The sequence below is a fragment of the Danio rerio genome, chromosome 17, assembly GCF_052040795.2.
Source record: "Danio rerio strain M-AB ecotype USA chromosome 17, GRCz13ab, whole genome shotgun sequence".
Taxonomy (NCBI): Eukaryota; Metazoa; Chordata; class Actinopteri; order Cypriniformes; family Danionidae; genus Danio; species Danio rerio.
The window spans coordinates 21,156,286-21,168,326 of record NC_141037.1 but is presented as its reverse complement, the minus strand read 5'-3'; the positions used below and the strand labels follow the sequence as shown (position 1 = coordinate 21,168,326).

Below are 12,041 nucleotides of genomic sequence, written 5' to 3'. Positions count from 1 at the left end.
GACAACCAAAAAAGGCCAGAGACATGTCCACATTAGAGGTCATAAATCCTTTTGCAGACTTCAGTGCACCGTTTAGGAACATCTTTATAATAAAAATACTGTGTGATGATGGCTTTCTGAAAATATTGTGTATATTAGTTAAATGCACTTAATTGCATTGCAACCTTATAAGAACTGAATTGGTTTGTCCTGTTTGCTTTATGCATTTACTTTTTCTTCATCTACCACAATTTCCGTGAAATACAGAAAAATGTAACACTATTATCAATGGGTGTGATCTAAAGTGTCTCAATTCTCTTTAGCCCGATATAGAGTATTTTTTATGGCTAAAAAGGCTCACAAAACATGCTGTTTTATCTGTCACCTGATACTCGGCACCTTCATTATGGATTCTTGTGCTTTCTGTGGTTTTTCAGACCAGTAAATTAACCATGGCAGACTTGTAGGCGTTTCTTGCAAGATGTAATTTGCTGCTTAATCACCACAGTACAATGCGTTGTTAAAAAAAAACTAAAATGTGTCATTAATTCTGTGTTGGTTTGAATTGATGTTCATAATGTCATGCAGGTGTAGGAGTGAAACCTTCTAAACAGTTGAAGGACAAAATTTTAATTAGGTTATGAAGACTGCATCTGAGAATTACTTTAGTATTTTGTTCTCTGGCGTTTTGTTTATAACGTGACTTCTCTTGCATCGCTAATTTCACTGTGGTACATATTGCATGATTCCTCTTTAATAAATTGCACTATAATTCTCTTTACAAATTTAATTAGAGCCAATATGAAATTAAAGCTGGTCTGTACTGTTAACTTGCTTATTTAGGTCCTGATTTTAAAAGAACAGTTCACCCACAATTGAAAATTCTGTCATCATTTACTCATCCTCTACTTGTTCCTACAGTATTTGTTTTTTTATTCTGTACAATATTTTTAAAACCAAGCAACTGACAGTAACCATTCAATGAAAGTAGCTACTACATTGTAAAACCCAAAAAATTAGGGGAACTCAAACCGTTTGAGGAAACTGATTGCAACAAACCATTTAAGTTAAAAAACTAATCCTAATGAGCGCCGTTAACTTTGAGTAAATTAAGCAATTTTAGAACAGTAAAACCCAATAGATGAATAAAACTCAAACTAACAGAGTACTGTAAAACCCAACAAGTCAAGGTAACTTAAACCGTTTGAGGAAAGTGATTGCAACAAACCAAATAACCATTAGTTAAAAAAAACTAATCTACTGTGTATGAGTACTGTGAACTTACTTCATTAAGATAAAGTAATGAGGTATTTAATTACCTTATTACCTTTAACTCTGAGTTCAAAACTCTTTTCAAATGAGTAGAATTACAGTCATTTTCAGTCAATTTTGAATTAACCACTCATTTCAATTGATAAAGTTGATTATTGGGATTATTACAGTGTATTAAATTGGTTATTACAATTCTTCAGAATTTTTTTTCAACAGAATTAAACAATTAAACATGTTTTATGCCTCTTCGAGGTGATGCTGAATAATTCTACAATCCATAGACTCAATAAGGGGCCGTTTACATATCACGTCTAAAAGCGTGTGGAAATTGCGAGCGTGACTCTTTCTTCACCATTTTCAACACACTTTGCGCTCGTGCTCCTTTAGTGTCTGACGTTGCTTGGCAACCATCAACCGCCTTCTCAGAGGATGACAAGCTGACAAATCATTGCTGCAGCTCTGATACAAGTTTTATTTATGGAGAAAATTAAAAAGCAATGCAGTGTTTGGGTGTTCTGAGGTAATTAGTCTACCGAAATGTGTATACACTACCTGACAAAAGTCTTGTCGCCTATCCACATTTGGAACAACAAGAAATGTTTTGATTTCTAGTTGATCATTTGGTTTTAGAAGTGGCTTACATGAAAAGCAAAGGCCTCTAGATTACGCTTATTTTAACTAAATAAAATATGATCACGCTTTGATTTTAATTATTTAATTAGGACAGTAAGGTCTGACTTTGCTTGGACAAAAGTCTTGTCACTTAAAAGAAATTTTGTACAGTAAATAATATGAAGTTATGGTGCATTAGAAGATTTAATATTGTGTATGACTCCCATGAGCTTGGAGGACTGCATCCATACATCTCTGCAATGACTCAAATAACTAATTAATAAAGTCATCTGGAATGGCATGGACGATCTCTCACATACCCCCATACTGAATGTAACCCTAAACCATTTTTCCTTCACCAAACTTGATTGATTTCTGTGAGAATCTTGGGTCCATGCAGGTTCCAGTAGGTCTTCTGCAGTATTTGTGATGTCTGGGATGCAGTTTAACAGATGATTCATTGGAAAAATCTACCTTCTGCCACTTTTCCAAATGATATACTAGAAGTCAAGTTATTATTTGTTGCTCTTACAACTGCCATCGACGACAAGACTTTTCTAGGGTAGTGTATTGCATACAAAGTATGAAGCTAATTGGTCAGTTGTTGTCACTTGACTCGCTTGCGGCATTCTAAAAAGTTGAGATGTGTTCAACTGGATGCACCTGCTCCCAATATGCTAGCCACACGCTTTGACTGGAAATAATGAACTTGTGCACAGAAAAGATGTGATATGTGAAAAGCCCCTAAGGCAGGCATGTTCAAACTTGGTCCTGGAGGGCTGGTGTCCTGCAAAGTTTAGTTCCAACCCCAATCAGACACACCTGGGCTAGCTAATCAAGCTTTCTAGAAACATCCTTGCAGGTGTGTTGAGGCAAGTTGGAGCTAAAATCTGCAGGACACCGGCCCTCCAGGACCGAGTTTGGACACCCTTGCCCTAGGGTAGACCATTTTACATTCTGACTTGCTCTGACTAGAATAAGTCATTGCTTAGTGACCAATGGAAAACAAATTGCTGCTGGCTTGGCTTTGCTGTGTCTCCCATTTTCAAAATAAGAGTACCACATACAGTACATAGTAAGTTTAATATAAACTTTAATGGTTAAATATAAGGTAGGAATTTATCATTGTTGTCATCTCAAAACGCTGCCTGGGGCGTGCATATTATCGATCCCATGTGTGACATATCAGTCTGTTTTGGCTGGTGATCTCCTGAAGATGATGCTGCTCATCAGGTCCGGATGGTGTAAAACATACATAACCTAAAGTAGCTACATGGAAATCTTGAGGACATGCTCCATGAATTAAGCAACAGTCTGTTTGGTGTTCTGATTGGGCAGGGTTTTATACTCACCTAATTTACATAAGAACTAAGAAGCAATAGTGTCTGAGGCTCTCACAGTATGGCCATTTCTTATACTGAACTCTTTTTATAGTCTATGAGCCATACCCAGATTTTCCTATAGGGCACCTTTAAGTCCAAATGGAAGCCCCTGATAGTTTCAACTAACCTTGCCATTGTTCATTGGATCTGAGTATTTCCAAAACACCAAATCTATGTTAATAATGATGGAAATTGTGACCATAATTGGCTAATGATGCTTTGAGAAACAGCCCCTAGAACAGCTTGTGGACGAGTCCTTTTATGGTTTTCCTTGTAGAACTTGTTGTATTTGCCATGTAATATCCAAAGTTTTCACAGTCCATTTCTCCTCGTCTATTATTTGTGTTCAGTATAAATGAGGTGTGAAATCTTAGATGGTAAAGACTGAGATAAACAAGTTTTTAATGTTTTTTTCCGCTTTGTGTATGGTTATGAAGAGCTATAAAGTGTATAAAGATCATCCACAGCGGTTTTTGAATTCAACACGCAACATTGTTGCAGTAAATGAGCCACATTTTTGACCCTTTGTTCTTTGCCATCAGACAAATACATATACAGCAATATCTCAAGAGAAAGGTACATTCAAACCCAGCAGGTTTAAGCGATAACCTGCATCTGCTATTTTAAATCTAGACATCTTGAGAAATAACATCTGCACCAGATTAAAGATGAATCGATGTTTTAGACAAAGCCTTGTACTCATTAACAGGGTTGTGATAGGATATGTGCCAGGAGCTGACAAGATTTGGAAATGTGTTTTGATAGAACACACCAGGTCTTTCAGTACAATGTGTATGAGCTACATGTGTTTTGTTTAATTTGAATGGTATGAGGACAGGTGGGGTTTGTGGATTTGTAGATGCATGTCTGCGTGATGATGACTTTTTACTTCAAACCTAACTTTAAATCCAAACCAACTTCAAATTAATGACATATACAGTATGAATCAAGTCTACTGTAAAACATTTTACCGAATATTTTTTTACAGTTTTTTTTATTATGACAACAAGTTTTATGTTACTTAAGTTAATTTGAGTAAGTTAATCAGGTTTGTTAAACTAAATATTTTTAGTCATTTCGACTGATTTAAGCTGATATGACTACAAATAATAATTAATAATAATTTAAATAAAACATTTTAGGCAGCGAATTTTTTTACAGTGAGTCCGTTACTGTTTTTGAGGTCTGTGTTCATTTAAATTGCAACAGACAATATCTTAAATTTGTCATAATTATTACTTAAACAAGTTATAAGGCTTTACAAAGTATAGGTGGGACTGTGAATAAAATATCCGGTAAATTAAATGTTTACTGGGGCAGTATAGCTACTCTAGCCTATATACAGTTATGTTGAATATAATGCAATAGGAAATCTGATAATGACAAATGTTTCATTTTACCAGTGAAAAAAAAGGTCTAATAATGTTCCCAATGACAAGTGACAAGCATAGGTACTAAACAAAATAATTCAGTTATGAATAGTTGTATTGTGATGTCATCACTTTACTGTGAATTAACAACCATGACATATTTAAAGTCTGTTCAAGTCCACCATTCAAAGTCTGTACAAGTTATAGGAACAGTAGAGCTACCCATAGACCTGATATTATTACAATACATTTATCGTATTCCAAATAGTGCTTCACCCACCCACTCGTTCCAAGCAGGGATTGAACCACCGATTCCTGTATGGGAGGCGAATGCTCTAGGAGGAGGCTATGGGAGTGATGCTTTCGGGCTGCACTCACCAACTGGCCTCCGTTAAACACTATACAACAATATGCAGTGATTTCCTTTAAAGATATTTGTAAAAAAAATATGCGAATACACTTTAGTATGTTTCAAAACCTTTTTACTATGAATGACTATTATATTTTAGTTTAATTACTGGTGTGTGAGACTGGTACAGTGCTTTGAAACAGTACAAATGTATGTAATCGACGCCTAATCTCTCACTATACACTAACTAACCCATGAGGGAGTTTAAACCCTTTGAATCAAAATTCGAAGCAGTCACGTGGGTATAGGCGAAAATGAAGCTTCGGACGTCACTGATCATGTGATAATGGCAAAACGAATCAAGCTTCGGTACACTGCTTCACTGCGAGATGTATCATGCTTTGAAGGTTCGGTGCACAACGTCACATCACTACCTTGCTTTGTGTTCTTTAAAATGTTTGCAAGTTGCATATTGTATGTGTTTTTGTATGTGTTAATGTTGTGACTACCTACAGAATATTTGTAAGGATTGTTTGTTTTGTGTTTGCTTTGTTTGTGGTATTTTGTTCTGCTGGCTTTTTTTGAACTTTATTGCCAGTTGACATTAGTTTTTTTTTTTTTTTTTGGATTGTCCCTTAAATGTGGTTGCTTGTTCTGTAAATAGTTTGTTAATAGTGCATATAATATTGGTATTGTAAGGATGCCATTTTTATTTGTAAAACCTTTTGATCTCTGTTTTTGTGTTTGGTAGTTTGAGTAGTGAATTGTATTTTCTTTTCTTTGATTCATTTATTTTTGATCAGGTAAGGTTGAGGTTTAAAATTAAGGATTTTTTGTTTGTTATTTTGGCCTTGTCAGGTTCCGAATTCAAATCCAATGATTAAATATTTTCTTTCTCTTTTTTTTCAAGTTGTGACCCATCTCTAGATGGTGATAAGACAATGATATTAGAGTTTCATGTTATTGTGATAACTGCTCTAAAATAAGTTCTTGTCTGAGTATAAAACAGTTTTTTTCCCCGTTGAACACTATATATATATATATATATATATATATATATATATATATATATATATATATATATATATATATATATATATATATATATATATATATATATATATTTTTTTTTTTTTTTTTTTTTTAAAGAAACATTTATATAATTTTGGAGCAGTAAACATGTCAGGCTAAATAAATGAAATAACTGATTGACTTCTGCTGTCTTCATCATTATGAAAAACACTTTTTTTTTTTTTTTTCAAATTTAGTAAGACATTTTTGTATATCTTTCTTTTCTGTGGATAAAAATAAGCCACTGCACTGTTCAGGTCTATAGTTGTAGACTATAGGGCAGGGGGGTCCAAAGTCGGTCCTGGAGGGCCGGTGCTCCAGCTTGCTTCAACACACCTGCATGGAAGTTTCTAGTATATCTAGTAAGGGCTTGATTAGCTGGTTCAGGTGTGTTTGATTAGGGTTGGAGCTAAACTCTCCAGGACACCGGCCCTCCAGGACCGACTTTGGACAACCCTGCTATAGGGTATAGGATGTAAGTTTAGTAATTTGTTTTTTCAGATGTAAACCTGACCAATAGCACTTGATGTGGATGCTTTTTTGCTGCTAAAGACTTTGTGAAGACTTGTGACTTTTCCAAACCGTGTTAAACCTTGAAGCCGATTATCGTCCTGCTTAATCTTAACTTAGCCCTCTTTTAGCATTGCTTTGTGTTAAAATGTGTGCTCTCATTCTATGAACGGCAAACCCTGCCTAGGCGCCTACTTTAATCTGATTGGCCATCTCAGTCATTCTGACAACATCAAACAGATTCTTCTCCCTTGAGAGCTTCACAATATATAAAAGTCTGATCATTCACTTAACGTTAGACCATTAAAACTGATGCTTTGTCTTGTAGTGTAAATAACAAGGACACACAGGACACTCTAAATAATGAGGTGAATTCAGATAAATCTGCCTTCCTACAAGTGTCACAGATACTCGTTTCATTACAGCCGCACGCTGGCTCAGTTTGTGGTGTCATGCTCGGTTTGTGGTGTTCCATGTTCTAGCAGATTTTTGTTCATGTCTGACATGAATGGAAATTGTGTGTCCTAAGTAATTTGTCAAGCACCCTGTTGTTTACCGGGTTCATCTCATGGAAACGTACGCGTACAATCGGTGTTCAGTTGGAAGGATGAAGTTAATTCTGGCATGCTTTGATCAACTCATTTGTTTCTTCTTGCTCATAATTCACTAAATTCTGTATATTCTGCCTCGGATGCTGCAGATTTTACTCATGTCAAAAAGTGGTTATCAGAGGTTAAAAAAATAGAATATCTGTTGAGTTTTTGAAGCTAATTAATTACATTGTGTGCAAATTAAGTAATGAGAAGTCAGCCATGATCATCATCATCAGTGCAGAATAAATTCTCACTAGACAGTCTTGCATGGGGCTGCTCAACAAATAATTAACCAAGTGGAATACTGGTTTAAATGAAATTTATTTGAAAACTTAACTGTATATAAACCATTGCACACATTCACACTATAGCAACATACAGCTGATTCGAATGTTATCAGTCGATTAAATGGGCATTATCAGTGGTTATCATCTGATAGTTATGACCTTCTGCGCCTACTGGTAAGGCTGTTTTTATCCATCCACATGGTGAATCAGCTATAGATCACATTTACGGTTGTGGCTGGTAGTTAACAAAAATTATTTATATTATTTATTAAATTTCCCATTAATTGCATTTTATTAACATCTACCCCTACTCCAACCCTAAATCCAACCGTCACAGTAATATACAAACAGATCTGGATCTGGAGTCTTCTTTAGTATAGCTGAAAAACCATGAGAATTAGTTAATTCTTTAATTTTCTTTCGGCTGAGTCCCTTTATTAATCTGGGGTCGCCACAGCGGAATGAACCGCCTACTTATCCAGCAAGTTTTTACGCAGCGGATGTCGTTCCAGCTGCAACCCGTCTCTGGGAAACATCCACACACACACACTCATACACTACGGACAATTTAGCCTACCCAATACACCTGTACCGCACATCTTCAGACTGTGGGGGAAACCGGAGGACCCGGAGGAAACCCACGCGAACACAGGGAGAACATGCAAACTCCACACAAAAACACCATTTTTCGAGCGGAGGCTCGAACCAGCGACCTTCTTGCTATGAGGCGACAGCACTACCTACTGCGCCACTGCTTCGCCCTATTTTGAACTGCCAACTATTCCAGCATATGTTTTAGCAGCGGATGTCTTTCAAGCTACAACCCAGCACTGGGAAACACCCATACACACTCATTCACTCACACACACTCACACTACGGACAATTTAGTTTATTCAGTTCAGCAATATCGCATGACTTTGGACTGTGAGGGGAAAACAGAGTACCTGGAGGAAACACACGCGAACATGCCAGTAATGCCAACTGGCCCAGTCAAGACTCGAACCAGCGACCTACTAGCTGTAAGATGACAGTGTTAACCACTGAGCCATTATGCCACCTATATAAATACATATTTGAACATTTTCAATTAAAATACCTTTTTATTCAATTAAAACGCGGTCTTTAAAAGTTGAAAATGCATTACGGACAGCTTATTAAATCATGTTAGATATATAAAAAATTGATTATACAAAGTTCTATAGGTTTTCACATGTTTACAAAAAAATGCTGCCTATGCTGTTTCTAACCAAAGAGGACAGCAATTCATTATTTCTGGCACATCATAATCAATTCAATTTGTGGGGATTATTTAGACAGCTGTTTGAATGTGACTCTGTATGATAAGACCATATGCATGTGTTTTTTTTTAAACAGTGAATGATTCTGTCATTACGGTCTTTGTTGGGTTGTAAATTATTTCCAGGGGCCCTTTTTTCAGCTCCGCGGTAGTCCATTGTTCAACTTGCTTAAGCAAGAGGGAGATACTCATACATTTTGCATGCTAAGAGACTTGATAGCTGATATATTCTTTGTCTCTCTCTTTTTGTTTTCCCCCATTCTCAGTTTTTATTATCCAGAGCCATTTCATTGTTTAAAAGAATCCTCATTAATACCTCTATTATTCTATTCTTCAGGGACGCTGTGCTTTGTTGATTGCAGACCGTACATAACATTCATGTAGTCAGAGAGTAAGAAACAATTGCTTTTAGACAAGAAATTTCTAGCAAAGTTGAAATGGTCTATGAATAATTTGAGATATGCAGTCTATCTGTCTATATAATATATATTTAATGTTACCACTCTGCTGCTGGCGCTTGTAAGCATTTTCATAATCTGTGTTTTGTGCTTTTGCTTTTCAGTCGCATGTTAAATTTTGTTAAAATTCATCACACGATGTTATAGGTTTTGATAGGGATGGAAATATATATTCCTTTTTTACTAGAAGGAGCCACTTGTACTTGCTAAATGCTGATTTAACTGATTATTTTATTACGTAATTTTCCCTCAAGATTAACATACAATGTAAAGTTTGAGGTTCAGTAGTTTTTGCATATTTTAACATCCAGAGTAATTTGATTCTTATTAGTTATTTTATTAAATAGATAAAATTGATGTTGGCCATATTTAAAACCAGCAGGTTTTATGAACAGATAAGGAGAGGTTTTATATGCTAACATGCAGAATGGTTCAGGATTGAGGACTGGCTCTGGCATCAATGAATGTAATATTCAGGATCAGTAAGAGAATCACTCCTCATTAGGTGATTTAAAGGGTGAATTCAGGGCTGACAAGAAGGGCTATTAATACATTAGGCTCCCTATGCAATAGAAATGTGAACATTTAAATTTTTTAAATTGGTGCCACATGACAAGGGAAACATTCAAGCCTGGCATTATTCATATCCTTGGCAAAGTCTGACTTAAAGTTACTTTTATTCAACCCACAAGGTTATTTATTTATTTATTGTTTGACCGGAAATGACACAGGCTTCTCCCAAAAGATGATATGATGATGTACATCAGGCATTATTGTTTTTCTGACTTTAAGTCAGAATTTGCAAGGGGTATGAATAATATCAGGCTTGACATGACAAAAACTGATGTGATTTGCCTAGTGTGATGGACTGCTGTACAGGTCATGTTTAGAAGGAGTATACTGCCATTTACACTACAAAACTAATTCCTTTTAATATAACACATGTTTGGTCAAAAGTTTATACTGATATTTAGTTTACTACTGTGTTTAGTACTAAACTGAACTCTCAAAAGGTTAGTTCTTCAGAAATTAAAATTTGCAGTTAATATTTTCCCATGGTCAGGCCATCCAAAATGTACAAAACAGTAGGGGGCTTTTTGCACTTTATTCGAAGGTTAAAATAGAGGGTTTTTTTTTTGCCTCTAAGTAGCCATTTATTTAAATTTTAAGAGTCTTTAAGGAACTGAAGTTTAAAATTTGGTCAATTTTTATTGAGGATAAAAAGTCTTGGATGGACTTTGCTATGTAATGATGGTGTGGATTTTCTGATGGATGTCCACTCCAGGATGAAATAACAAGTATAATGTTTTATGTCTTTATGATTATTAATAAAGTTGAGTGTTTAAAGATTGGATTGTATGATGGTCAATAATATGCATGTCAATATTTTTTCTGTATGCCAAATGATTTGTTTCATGGAGACTTCTGCAGTGGATGTGGACTCTTGAAGAATTGGAAACAACTGTTTTCTGAGTTATTTTCCATTTTATGTGTTAAATTATTAAATTTACTTAATCCTGCAGAAAAAAAGCTGATACATGTCAGTCTTATCTTTTTGAAGCACCAGGCAACTTCTGCGGAAAGTTCAGGCCGTATCTTGCAAACAGCAACAGTAAATTCCCCTGTGTGTAAGCTGCCAGTTTGGATGTTGGTTGTACTAGATTTTAACTTGTTGTATTTTGTTTGTGTGTGTGTTTTCTATTCGTTTGTGGATCAATATTACAGGTCTGGGGTCAGCTCTGAATATCCTAGTGGCTGTCTAACTTTTGTAAAAGACATAATGATTGCAAGATATTGTTCAGAATTGCACGCATGCACGCACGCACACACACACACACACACACACACACACACACACACACACACACACACGCATTCACAGTGATTTTCTCTGTGTTAAAACACTTATATGACACAGTTATTGATGTTACATGAGAGAGCATAATTGTTGTTGTTTTAAGATTGTTAGCAGAGTGGCCTACAAACTCTACGAGAGTGTTGAAGGTGGCTTCTGCTGATGATACTAAAAACTATCTTTAGTAAACCTTTAAAATTGAATCTTACTCCTGCTCTTCTTCATTTGACAGACTGTTTTTTGGGGGGTTTAAACTGTTGATTCTCCTACAGTAAATTAATAGCAAATGTAATACTTTTGGGTAAACTGTCCCTTTTATAGAGTCTTTCAACATTCATTGAAATTTACCAAACTTCACTAAATCTTATGCTAGTTCCTAGGAGGCATTCATTGTGTTGACCTGGTACCTTAAACGCAACCTCACATGAATTCAGAACATTTTGATTTAGTGGCTAACTCGTATTCATTTTTACAAACTCATCCATGCATTGTAGTATGATTTGCTCATCCCCCAATGAGGGGTAGGGTTAAGGATGGGATTTGGGGACACTCCTCCCTTTATAAAAAGTGTATGTTTTCAAATGAATAAAATTGTATGACTTCATATGAATTATTCACTATTCTGACGATTCATGAAATAGTTACATTTCTTTGTGGGATCGGGCTGGTACCCTTAAACGCTGCAAAATAATAACACTTAGACATTGGGTAGATGCAAATAATTAAGTTTCAAGCATGCAGTTTTAGTCTAATAACACAGTTTTTGTATGCATTAGCCTGTCAGTTAGTACTCTGTACTGTATGCCTTCTACTGTAGCAGACTTGAAGAGTAACTGCTGATCTGTGTGGCCTGTTAAAACAACAAACACAGTTTCTGTGTAATCTGGCCACTTGAAGGCAGATGATTTGTTAATCTTTCAAGCCGCTCAGAGACACTCTAGCCCTCCGCTCGTTCTGTGGCTTCAGCGGTCCGAGGATTAAATCCAACAGCAGCCTATCACATAC

The 12,041-nt window shown here is 35.8% G+C and overlaps 1 protein-coding gene across 2 annotated transcripts in view; it reads left to right on the top strand.

Annotated features, from left to right (window-relative positions):
* The window catches only part of chrm3a (cholinergic receptor, muscarinic 3a), a 131,894-nt gene that overhangs the window by 32,662 nt on the left and 87,191 nt on the right, over window positions 1-12,041 (top strand). The gene's annotated exons all lie outside the window — the stretch shown is intronic.